Source organism: Sphaeramia orbicularis, chromosome 19 (assembly GCF_902148855.1).
Source record: "Sphaeramia orbicularis chromosome 19, fSphaOr1.1, whole genome shotgun sequence".
Taxonomy (NCBI): Eukaryota; Metazoa; Chordata; class Actinopteri; order Kurtiformes; family Apogonidae; genus Sphaeramia; species Sphaeramia orbicularis.
Window position 1 is genome coordinate 53,254,681 of NC_043975.1, and position 11,335 is coordinate 53,266,015.

Here is an 11,335-nt window from a genome sequence, read left to right on the forward strand (position 1 = left end):
ATTACCTCACCTTATTATTGTTATTTTTTTCAATGTAAAACTTCCTCAGATTAAACATTTTATGTGTTTTCTATGTTGTATTGTGAGTGTGTAAGAGGCACAGCCTTAAGCAGCAGTGTATTAAACCATTGGAAATCAGTGCATTGGCTTCAGTGTCTGTGAACACATGAATACAGAACACATGAACATGAACCTGCAGGAATCACACGGACAGACCACGGCTGAAGCCCCAACATAAGAAGGAGCTGCTGGGCCTTAGGTCATTAAAACTGGACTGAAAAAAAGTGGAAAACTGCTGTGTGGTCAGAGGAACTCTTATTCAAATATGGGCTTATGAGGTTTGAAAATCATTCAGATTTTTCTTTTTTTTTTTTTTTTTTTTTTTTTTTTACATTTTACTCAGGCTCTTGAAATTTTTGGAAACATGTTTTTTATGGTAAAGTACAATATATTGTTAGGTAGCTTTCCCCCTCTGGAAATGCATGAGCATACACACAAAAACATCAGTGAAAAATGGACTTTAGACTTTGGAAAACTGTGGCCTTATCAACATGAGTGTTTACGTTTAAAACTGGTCTGTGTTCTCCCCAAAAACAACAAGGTCACGTATTGTAGCTACAGTGTTTCAGCTTTAGTGTCTATTCAACGGCTGTTTCAGTTTTAACTGTCCAACAATACATTGTAGTTTACTATATCATATATGTAACAAATGTGCAACATATGTGCAAATAGTTAAGGAGGAGACATTTAAGGAAAAGTGAAAAATGTCTGAAACCACCTATGAAACAGTTTAACTCTGAAACAGTTTAACCCTGAAACAGTTTAACCCTGAAACAGTTTAACCCTGAAACAGTTTAACTCTGAAACAGTTTAACCCTGAAACAGTTTAACTCTGAAACAGTTTAACCCTGAAACAGTTTAACCCTGAAACAGTTTAACTCTGAAACAGTTTAACTCTGAAACAGTTTAACCCTGAAACACTTCAATCATGAAACACTTTAACCCTGAAATATTTTAACCATAAACAGTTTAACTCTGAAACAGTTTAACCCTGAAACACTAAAATCATGAAATGCTTTAACCCTGAAATATTTTAACCATAAACAGTTTAACCCTGAAACAGTTTAACTCTGAAACAGCTTAACCCTTGAAGACTGACAACTATTTTTGTTTGACTTCCATATTACATTTTCACTCCATCTCTGCTTTCCTAAATTATTTATCACTGTTTATTATAATATCATCCTCTACTTTTTGCATTTCGAGGTGAAAAACAGGCTTGTCCATCAGTAATTCAGTGATCTAGATTTTCATGAAAAGCTCATCTAAAGTGATTCTACATAAAGTACAAGGACACACAGCCCCTCAGGGATGATGACAGAGAAAACCCACTGGGTGGTCCCGTTTCCACCTGTTTAATGTGACAGTGTCAGCCTGGGTTAGGGTTATCCTTTAACTCCTTCCTATCCTTTAACTAGAGTTAGAGTTATCCTTTAACTAAGGTTAGGGTTAGGGTTATTCTTTAACTAGGGTTAGGGTTAGGGTTATCCTTTAACTAGAGTTAGGGTTATCCTTTAACTAGGGTTAGGGTTATCCTTTAACTAGGGTAAGGGTTAGGGTTATCCTTTAACTAGGGTTAAGGTTAGAGTTATCCTTTAACTAGGGTTAGGGTTATCCTTTAACTAGGGTTAGGGTTATCCTTTAACTAGAGTTAGGGTTATCCTTTAACTAGGGTTAGGGTTAGGGTTATCCTTTAACTAGGGTTAGGGTTATCCTTTGACTAGGGTTAGGGTTAGGGTTATCCTTTAACTAGGGTTAGGGTTATCCTTTAACTAAGGTTAGGGTAAGAGTTATCCTTTAACTAGGGTTAGGGTTATCCTTTAACTAGGGTTAGGGTTATCCTTTAACTAGGGTTAGGGTTATCCTTTAACTAGGGTTAGGGTTAGGGTTATCCTTTAACTAGGGTTAGGGTTATCCTTTGACTAGGGTTAGGGTTATCCTTTAACTAGGGTTAGGGTTAGGGTTATCCTTTAACTAGAGTTAGGGTTATCCTTTAACTAGGGTTAGAGTTAGGGTTATCCTTTAACTAGGGTTAGGGTAAGAGTTATCCTTTAACTAGAGTTAGGGTTATCCTTTAACTAGGGTTAGGGTAAGAGTTATCCTTTAAGTAGAGTTAGGGTTATCCTTTAACTAGGGTTAGGGTTATCCTTTAACTAGGGTTAGGGTAAGAGTTATCCTTTAACTAGAGTTAGGGTTATCCTTTAACTAGGGTTAGGGTAAGAGTTATCCTTTAACTAGAGTTAGAGTTATCCTTTAACTAGAGTTAGGGTTATCCTTTAACTAGGGTTAGGGTTATCCTTTAACTCGAGTTAGCGTTATCCTTTAACTAGGGTTAGGGTTAGAGTTATCCTTTAACTAGAGTTAGGGTTATCCTTTAACTAGGGTTAGGGTTAGAGTTATCCTTTAACTAGAGTTAGGGTTATCCTTTAACTAGGGTTAGGGTTATCCTTTAACTAGGGTTAGAGTTATCCTTTAACTAGGGTTAGGGTTAGAGTTATCCTTTAACTAGGGTTAGGGTTAGAGTTATCCTTTAACTAGGGTTAGGGTTATCCTTTAACTAGGGTTAGGGTTATCCTTTAACTAGGGTTAGGGTTAGAGTTATCCTTTAACTAGGGTTAGGGTTATCCTTTAACTAGGGTTAAGGTTATCCTTTAACTAGGGTTAGAGTTATCCTTTAACTAGGGTTAGGGTTAGAGTTATCCTTTAACTAGGGTTAGGGTTATCCTTTAACTAGGGTTAGGATTATCCTTTAACTAGGGTTAGGGTTATCCTTTAACTAGGGTTAGGGTTGTCCTTTAACTAGGGTTAGGGTTATCCTTTAACTAGGGTTAGGGTTATCCTTTAACTAGGGTTAGGGTTAGAGTTATCCTTTAACTAGAGTTAGGGTTATCCTTTAACTAGGGTTAGGGTTATCCTTTAACTAGGGTTAGGATTATCCTTTAACTAGGGTTAGGGTTATCCTTTAACTAGGGTTAGGGTAAGAGTTATCCTTTAACTAGAGTTAAGGTTATCCTTTAACTAGGGTTAGGGTAAGAGTTATCCTTTAACTAGAGTTAGGGTTATCCTTTAACTAGGGTTAGGGTTATCCTTTAACTAGGGTTAGGGTTAGGGTTATCCTTTAACTAGGGTTAGGGTTAGTTATCCTTTAACTAAGGTTAGAGTTATCCGTTAACTAAGGTTAGGGTTAGAGTTATCCTTTTACTAGAGTTAGGGTTATCCTTTAACTAAGGTTAGGGTAAGAGTTATCCTTTAACTAGGGTTAGGGTTATCCTTTAACTAGGGTTAGGGTTAGAGTTATCCTTTAACTCGAGTTAGCATTATCCTTTAACTAGGGTTAGGGTTAGAGTTATCCTTTAACTAGAGTTAGGGTTATCCTTTAACTAGGGTTAGGGTTATCCTTTAACTAGGGTTAGAGTTATCCTTTAACTAGGGTTAGGGTTAGAGTTATCCTTTAACTAGGGTTAGGGTTAGGGTTATCCTTTAACTAGGGTTAGGGTTATCCTTTAACTAGGGTTAGGGTTAGAGTTATCCTTTAACTAGGGTTAGGGTTATCCTTTAACTAGGGTTAGAGTTATCCTTTAACTAGGGTTAGGGTTAGAGTTATCCTTTAACTAGGGTTAGGGTTATCCTTTAACTAGGGTTAGGGTTAGGGTTATCCTTTAACTAGGGTTAGGGTTAGAGTTATCCTTTAACTAGGGTTAGGGTTATCCTTTAACTAGGGTTAGGGTTAGAGTTATCCTTTAACTAGGGTTAGGGTTATCCTTTAACTAGGGTTAGGGTTATCCTTTAACTAGAGTTAGGGTTGTCCTTTAGCTAGGGTTAGGGTTATCCTTTAACTAGGGTTAGGATTATCCTTTAACTAGGGTTAGGGTTATCCTTTAACTAGGGTTAGGGTTGTCCTTTAACTAGGGTTAGGGTTATCCTTTAACTAGGGTTAGGGTAAGAGTTATCCTTTAACTAGGGTTAGGGTTAGAGTTATCCTTTAACTAGAGTTAGGATTATCCTTTAACTAGGGTTAGGGTTAGGGTTATCCTTTAACTAGGGTTAGGGTTATCCTTTAACTAGGGTTAGGGTTGTCCTTTAACTAGGGTTAGGGTTATCCTTTAACTAGGGTTAGGGTAAGAGTTATCCTTTAACTAGGGTTAGGGTTAGAGTTATCCTTTAACTAGAGTTAGGGTCATCCTTTAACTAGGGTTAGGGTTATCCTTTAACTAGGGTTAGGGTTATCCTTTAACTAAGGTTAGGGTAAGAATTATCCATTAACTAGAGTTAGGGTTATCCTTTAACTAGGGTTAGGGTAAGAGTTATCCTTTAACTAGAGTTAGGGTTATCCTTTAACTAGGGTTAGGGTTATCCTTTAACTAGAGTTAGGGTTAGAGTTATCCTTTAACTAAAGTTAGGGTTATCCTTTAACTAAGGTTAGGGTAAGAGTTATCCTTTAACTAGAGTTAGGGTTATCCTTTAACTAGGGTTAGGGTTAGAGTTGTCATTTAACTAGAGTTAGGGTTATCCTTTAACTAGGGTTAGGGTTAGTTATCCTTTAACTAGGGTTAGGGTTATCCTTTAACTAGGGTTAGGGTTAAGGTTATCCTTTAACTAAGGTTAGAGTTATCCTTTAACTAAGGTTAGGGTTAGAGTTATCCTTTAAGTAGAGTTAGGGTTATCCTTTAACTAAGGTTAGGGTTAGAGTTATCCTTTAACTAAGGTTAGAGTTATCCTTTAACTAAGGTTAGGGTTAGAGTTATCCTTTAACTAAGGTTAGAGTTATCCTTTAACTAAGGTTAGGGTTAGAGTTATCCTTTAAGTAGAGTTAGCGTTATCCTTTAACTAGGGTTAGGGTTAGAGTTATCCTTTAACTAGGGTTAGGGTTATCCTTTAACTAGGGTTAGGGTTATCCTTTAACTAGGGTTAGAGTTATCCTTTAACTAGGGTTAGGGTTAGAGTTATCCTTTAACTAGGGTTAGGGTTATCCTTTAACTAGGGTTAGGATTATCCTTTAACTAGGGTTAGGGTTATCCTTTAACTAGGGTTAGGGTTGTCCTTTAACTAGGGTTAGGGTTATCCTTTAACTAGGGTTAGGGTAAGAGTTATCCTTTAACTAGGGTTAGGGTTAGAGTTATCCTTTAACTAGAGTTAGGGTTATCCTTTAACTAGGGTTAGGGTTATCCTTTAACTAGGGTTAGGATTATCCTTTAACTAGGGTTAAGGTTATCCTTTAACCAGGGTTAGGGTAAGAGTTATCCTTTAACTAGAGTTAAGGTTATCCTTTAACTAGGGTTAGGGTAAGAGTTATCCTTTAACTAGAGTTAGGGTTATCCTTTAACTAGGGTTAGGGTTATCCTTTAACTAGGGTTAGGGTTAGGGTTATCCTTTAACTAGGGTTAGGGTTAGTTATCCTTTAACTAAGGTTAGAGTTATCCTTTAACTAAGGTTAGGGTTAGAGTTATCCTTTTACTAGAGTTAGGGTTATCCTTTAACTAAGGTTAGGGTAAGAGTTATCCTTTAACTAGGGTTAGGGTTATCCTTTAACTAGGGTTAGAGTTATCCTTTAACTCGAGTTAGCATTATCCTTTAACTAGGGTTAGGGTTAGAGTTATCCTTTAACTAGAGTTAGGGTTATCCTTTAACTAGGGTTAGGGTTATCCTTTAACTAGGGTTAGAGTTATCCTTTAACTAGGGTTAGGGTTAGAGTTATCCTTTAACTAGGGTTAGGGTTAGGGTTATCCTTTAACTAGGGTTAGGGTTATCCTTTAACTAGGGTTAGGGTTAGAGTTATCCTTTAACTAGGGTTAGGGTTATCCTTTAACTAGGGTTAGAGTTATCCTTTAACTAGGGTTAGGGTTAGAGTTATCCTTTAACTAGGGTTAGGGTTATCCTTTAACTAGGGTTAGGGTTATCCTTTAACTAGGGTTAGGGTTAGAGTTATCCTTTAACTAGGGTTAGGGTTATCCTTTAACTAGGGTTAGGGTTAGAGTTATCCTTTAACTAGGGTTAGGGTTATCCTTTAACTAGGGTTAGGGTTATCCTTTAACTAGAGTTAGGGTTGTCCTTTAGCTAGGGTTAGGGTTATCCTTTAACTAGGGTTAGGATTATCCTTTAACTAGGGTTAGGGTTATCCTTTAACTAGGGTTAGGGTTGTCCTTTAACTAGGGTTAGGGTTATCCTTTAACTAGGGTTAGGGTAAGAGTTATCCTTTAACTAGGGTTAGGGTTAGAGTTATCCTTTAACTAGAGTTAGGGTTATCCTTTAACTAGGGTTAGGGTTAGGGTTATCCTTTAACTAGGGTTAGGGTTATCCTTTAACTAGGGTTAGGGTAAGAGTTATCCTTTAACTAGGGTTAGGGTTATCCTTTAACTAGGGTTAGGGTTAGGGTTATCCTTTAACTAGGGTTAGGGTTATCCTTTAACTAGGGTTAGGGTTATCCTTTAACTAAGGTTAGGCTAAGAGTTATCCTTTAACTAGAGTTAGGGTTATCCTTTAACTAGGGTTAGGGTTATCCTTTAACTAAGGTTAGTGTAAGAATTATCCTTTAACTAGAGTTAGGGTTATCCTTTAACTAGGGTTAGGGTTATCCTTTAACTAGGGTTAGGGTTAGGGTTATCCTTTGACTAGGGTTAGGGTTAGGGTTATCCTTTAACTAGAGTTAGGGTTATCCTTTAACTAGGGTTAGAGTTAGGTTTATCCTTTAACTAGGGTTAGGGTAAGAGTTATCCTTTAACTAGGGTTAGGGTTATCCTTTAACTAGGGTTAGGGTTAGGGTTATCCTTTAACTAGGGTTAGGGTTATCCTTTAACTAGGGTTAGGGTTATCCTTTAACTAAAGTTATACTAAGAGTTATCCTTTAACTAGAGTTAGGGTTATCCTTTAACTAGGGTTAGGGTTATCCTTTAACTAGGGTTAGGGTTATCCTTTAACTAAGGTTAGGGTAAGAATTATCCATTAACTAGAGTTAGGGTTATCCTTTAACTAGGGTTAGGGTAAGAGTTATCCTTTAACTAGAGTTAGGGTTATCCTTTAACTAGGGTTAGGGTTATCCTTTAACTAGAGTTAGGGTTAGAGTTATCCTTTAACTAAAGTTAGGGTTATCCTTTAACTAAGGTTAGGGTAAGAGTTATCCTTCAACTAGAGTTAGGGTTATCCTTTAACTAGGGTTAGGGTTAGAGTTATCCTTTAACTAGAGTTAGGGTTATCCTTTAACTAGGGTTAGGGTTAGTTATCCTTTAACTAGGGTTAGGGTTATCCTTTAACTAGGGTTAGGGTTAAGGTTATCCTTTAACTAAGGTTAGAGTTATCCTTTAACTAAGGTTAGGGTTAGAGTTATCCTTTAAGTAGAGTTAGGGTTATCCTTTAACTAAGGTTAGGGTTAGAGTTATCCTTTAACTAAGGTTAGAGTTATCCTTTAACTAAGGTTAGGGTTAGAGTTATCCTTTAACTAAGGTTAGAGTTATCCTTTAACTAAGGTTAGGGTTAGAGTTATCCTTTAAGTAGAGTTAGCGTTATCCTTTAACTAGGGTTAGGGTTAGAGTTATCCTTTAACTAGGGTTAGGGTTAGAGTTATCCTTTAACTAGAGTTAGGGTTATCCTTTAACTAGGGTTAGGGTTATCCTATAACTAGGGTTAGGGTTATCCTTTAACTAGGGTTAGAGTTATCCTTTAACTAGGGTTAGGGTTATCCTTTAACTAGGGTTAGGGTTAGAGTTATCCTTTAACTAGGGTTAGGGTTATCCTTCAACTAGGGTTAGGGTTAGGGTTATCCTTTAACTAGAGTTAGGGTTGTCCTTTAACTAGGGTTAGGGTTATCCTTTAACTAGGGTTAGGATCATCCTTTAACTAGGGTTAGGGTTATCCTTTAACTAGGGTTAGGGTTGTCCTTTAACTAGGGTTAGGGTAAGAGTTATCCTTTAACTAGGGTTAGGGTTATCCTTTAACTAGAGTTAGGGTTATCCTTTAACTAGGGTTAGGGTTATCCTTTAACTAGGGTTAGGGTTGTCCTTTAACTAGGGTTATGGTAAGAGTTATCCTTTAACTAGAGTTAAGGTTATCCTTTAACTAGGGTTAGGGTTAGGGTTATCCTTTAACTAGAGTTAGGGTTATCCTTTAACTAGGGTTAGGGTTGTCCTTTAACTAGGGTTAGGGTTAGGGTTATCCTTTAACTAGGGTTAGGGTAAGAGTTATCCTTTAACTAGGGTTAGGGTTAGAGTTATCCTTTAACTAGGGTTAGGGTTATCCTTTAACTAGGGTTAGGGTTGTCCTTTAACTAGGGTTAGGGTTGTCCTTTAACTAGGGTTAGGGTTGTCCTTTAACTAGGGTTAGGGTTAGGGTTATCCTTTAACTAGGGTTAGGGTTAGTTATCCTTTAACTAAGGTTAGAGTTATCCTTTAACTAAGGTTAGGGTTAGAGTTATCCTTTTACTAGAGTTAGGGTTATCCTTTAACTAAGGTTAGGGTAAGAGTTATCCTTTAACTAGGGTTAGGGTTATCCTTTAACTAGGGTTAGGGTTAGAGTTATCCTTTAACTCGAGTTAGCATTATCCTTTAACTAGGGTTAGGGTTAGAGTTATCCTTTAACTAGAGTTAGGGTTATCCTTTAACTAGGGTTAGGGTTAGAGTTATCCTTTAACTAGAGTTAGGGTTATCCTTTAACTAGGGTTAGGGTTATCCTTTAACTAGGGTTAGAGTTATCCTTTAACTAGGGTTAGGGTTATCCTTTAACTAGGGTTAGGGTTAGGGTTATCCTTTAACTAGGGTTAGGGTTAGAGTTATCCTTTAACTAGGGTTAGGGTTATCCTTTAACTAGGGTTAGGGTTATCCTTTAACTAGAGTTAGGGTTGTCCTTTAACTAGGGTTAGGGTTATCCTTTAACTAGGGTTAGGATTATCCTTTAACTAGGGTTAGGGTTATCCTTTAACTAGGGTTAGGGTTGTCCTTTAACTAGGGTTAGGGTAAGAGTTATCCTTTAACTAGAGTTAAGGTTATCCTTTAACTAGGGTTAGGGTAAGAGTTATCCTTTAACTAGTGTTAGGGTTATCCTTTAACTAAGGTTAGGGTTATCCTTTAACTAGGGTTAGGGTTATCCTTTGACTAGGGTTAGGGTTATCCTTTAACTAGAGTTAGGGTTATCCTTTAACTAGGGTTTGAGTTAGGGTTATCCTTTAACTAGGGTTAGGGTAAGAGTTATCCTTTAACTAGAGTTAGGGTTATCCTTTAACTAGGGTTAGGGTAAGAGTTATCCTTTAAGTAGAGTTAGGGTTATCCTTTAACTAGGGTTAGGGTTATCCTTTAACTAGGGTTAGGGTAAGAGTTATCCTTTAACTAGAGTTAGGGTTATCCTTTAACTAGGGTTAGGGTTAGAGTTATCCTTTAACTAGAGTTAGGGTTATCCTTTAACTAGGGTTAGGGTTATCCTTTAACTAGGGTTAGGGTTGTCCTTTAGCTAGGGTTAGGGTTATCCTTTAACTAGGGTTAGGATTATCCTTTAACTAGGGTTAGGGTTATCCTTTAACTAGGGTTAGGGTTGTCCTTTAACTAGGGTTAGGGTTATCCTTTAAGTAGGGTTAGGGTTATCCTTTAATTAGGGTTAGGGTTATCCTTTAACTAGGGTTAGAGTTATCCTTTAACTAGGGTTAGGGTTAGAGTTATCCTTTAACTAGGGTTAGGGTTAGGGTTATCCTTTAACTAGGGTTAGGGTTATCCTTTAACTAGGGTTAGGGTTAGAGTTATCCTTTAACTAGGGTTAGGGTTATCCTTTAACTAGGGTTAGGGTTATCCTTTAACTAGGGTTAGAGTTATCCTTTAACTAGGGTTAGGGTTAGAGTTATCCTTTAACTAGGGTTAGGGTTATCCTTTAACTAGGGTTAGGGTTATCCTTTAACTAGGGTTAGAGTTATCCTTTAACTAGGGTTAGGGTTATCCTTTAACTAGGGTTAGGGTTAGGGTTATCCTTTAACTAGAGTTAGGGTTATCCTTTAACTAGGGTTAGGGTTAGAGTTATCCTTTAACTAGAGTTAGGGTTATCCTTTAACTGGGGTTAGGGTTATCCTTTAACTAGGGTTAGGGTTAGAGTTATCCTTTAACTAGGGTTAGGGTTATCCTTTAACTAGGGTTAGGGTTAGAGTTATCCTTTAACTAGAGTTAGGGTTATCCTTTAACTAGGGTTAGGGTTAGGGTTATCCTTTATCTAGGGTTAGGGTTATCCTTTAACTAGGGTTAGAGTTATCCTTTAACTAGGGTTAGGATTATCCTTTAACTAGAGTTAGGATTATCCTTTTGCTAGAGTTAGGATTATCCTTTAACTAGAGTTAGGGTTATCCTTTAACTAGGTTAGGGTTTGGGTTATCCTTTAACTCAGCCCAGGGTAGGGGAAATAAAACATGCTCTGGTTCACATCAACTATTTTCATTTCTTTTTTTTTTTTTCTTTTTTTTTTTTTTAATTTATTCTGATACAGTTGAGAACTATGTTAAAATAATCCTCTTCCAGGTTTCCTGAAAAATCTTCCAGGTAAGTAACTAAATGATATTGAGTACAACTGTGGTAAAAGGGTGGGGTAGGGATAGGAGTGGGATTAAGGTGGGGTTGAGGTTAGGGTCAGGTAGGGTTAAGGGTTAGACTTAAGGTTAAGGGTTGAGGTTAGGGTCAGGAAGGGTTAAGGGTTAGACTTAAGGTTAAGGGTTGAGGTTAGGGTCAGGAAGGGTTAAGGGTTAAACTTAAGGTTAAGGGTTGAGGTTAGGGTCAGGTAGGGTTAAGGGTTAGACTTAAGGTTAAGGGTTGAGGTTAGGGTCAGGTAGGGTTAAGGGTTAGACTTAAGGTTAAGGGTTGCAGAGGGAACATGCTCAGTAGATGGTGACTGCTTGTGTTGTGTGTCCTGTTAGATCTGACTGAACCGAGGAAGAGGACAGAAGACAGGACATGAAAGAAGAGATCATGATGACGAGGACCAACACAGACCAGGGACCAGGATGGACCGTCTAGTCTGTCATTTATGGTTTAATATTGTGGATGGAACCGCTCCAGCCACAGCCCAACAAGGAATTTACACAAACAGGTGGTTTCCAGAACGTTCTGAGGAAATGTCTGGGGTCTGAAGTTCACCTCCTGATATTTACAGGGTCCTTCAGGTCAGGGTGCTGGTCTGCATGCACAAGGGGTTCGAAAAATGTCACATCTGTGGCAACTAAGGGCAGCTGTTGGCATAGAACTGGGGGGGGGGGGGGGGGGGGGGGGTCGACCCATCAGTGCTATGAATGACAAAAAGGTTTTCACAGAAAATAAAGACG

General features: G+C 37.8%; 1 protein-coding gene across 1 annotated transcript in view; it reads left to right on the top strand.

Moving 5' to 3' along the window:
- LOC115439345 (urotensin-2 receptor-like) overlaps positions 1–11,057 on the top strand; it is a 69,975-nt gene extending 58,918 nt beyond the window's left edge. The window contains 1 exon segment of the mRNA XM_030163178.1: positions 10,931–11,057. The gene's annotated coding sequence lies outside the window, so the exon portion shown is untranslated.
- The last annotated feature ends 278 nt before the right edge of the window (positions 11,058–11,335 follow it).